Here is a 1,660-nt window from a genome sequence, read left to right as displayed (position 1 = left end):
AAAAAAAAAAAAAATCTCCACTCAGGCGGCCATCTTGAATAAGACCGACTGTCGTGACGTCACAGGATCTGTTCAGAGGAGAAGCCAGCCTCAGCCTCAGCCTGACTGCTCAGCCTCAGTCTGCTCTGTCTGCTCTGTCATTTCTCTCTCTACAAAACTGTAATTATAGCGGATTATAGTTTAGATAAATGCTGGTAGTTCCTCCGCAAAGTCTACAAACTGATAACAATAATATGTTATCATATAATAATATATATGGAGGCTATCTCTAAATGTCTCAGCCACAAACAAAAATAAAACTGGATGAAACTTAACACTTACTATTGTCTTTTCTTACTGGTTTTACTATTTTTATCTTCTTTTACTTTTTACTGTTCTTTTATTTATGCTCTTATCTCGTATTTATGCTCTTATCTTAACTCCTCTTATGTTTTAACTTGGTAATTTCTTATCTTACTTACTTTGTCTATTTATGTTTTATTTTTATATCTACTTTTTATTTTTATTAATATTATAGTTTTTTTTATCCTTTAACCACTTGTTTCTATTTCTTCTTCTTACTGTTCTTTTATTTATGCTCTTATCTTAACTCCTCTTATGTTTTAACTTGGTAATTTCTTATCTTACTTACTTTGTCTATTTATGTTTTATATTTATATTTACTTTTTATTTTTATTAATATTATAGTTTTTTATTTTTTGATCCTTTAACCCAGGGATGGGCAACTTTGGTCACAGCAAGGGGCCACATTCATTTAATTCTCACTGCCAGAGGGCCAAATTGTAGAATACAAAAACGATTACAGTCAATTATGTCTCAAATTTATCTCAACATATACCAGTGATCAAATATTATTATGGACATATTTCTGGTTTTCATGATTTCATGGCAGATTTTGTCATGTTTTCTTCATGTTTCCAATTAATTGATATATCAAAATTGACCTGAGGGCCACGTTGAGGGTTGATAGGGGCCGCATGTGGCCCCCGGGCCGCCAGTTGCCCACCCCTGCTTTAACCACTTGTTTCTATTTCTTCTTCTTACCTTCTTATTGCTGTTATCTTTTTATTTTCTTTTAGCTCTTTTAGTTTCTTACATCTTTTTAAATCTTTGCTCCTCTTGGTCTCAGCTCGTGTTGTTGGGTTCTTGTGTTGCCTGGGTTCTTATGATGGTTCTTCTGATGGTTCTTGTGATGGTCGGGTTATATATGTCTGTTGGGTATCGTGCACTTTGGGTTCTTTTCTGTTGAATTGTATTTAATTATTTTTAGTATTTTGCATTTGTTATGTTCTTGCTGTTGTTTATGTTCTTCTGTGTTTAGTTTGCTTTGTTCTTGTTTTTGCTGTTTGTCAAAGCACTTTGTAAACCTGTTTTTTTAAAAGGTGCTATATAAATAAAGTTATTATTATTATTATTATTATTATTGGGGCAAGTTCTGATTCCATTAGTGGCCTACTTAAGAGCTTCTGTAATCATTTTGAGGCAAGGTAGTCATTTCATTAATTCATAAAAATTAAAAACTCACTCAAACAAACCATTCAGTCTCAGAGAAGATTAAATATGAAAATATATTTATAGCCTAATATAAGAGCCAATGAAAGTAAATAATGACATTAAGTGAAAATAAGATCTGTCCACAATTAGTGAATAATTACTATGA

Source organism: Labrus mixtus, chromosome 17 (genome assembly GCF_963584025.1).
Source record: "Labrus mixtus chromosome 17, fLabMix1.1, whole genome shotgun sequence".
Lineage (NCBI taxonomy): Eukaryota > Metazoa > Chordata > Actinopteri > Labriformes > Labridae > Labrus > Labrus mixtus.
The sequence above is the reverse complement of the archived record's forward strand: the minus strand, read 5'-3'. Positions refer to the sequence as shown.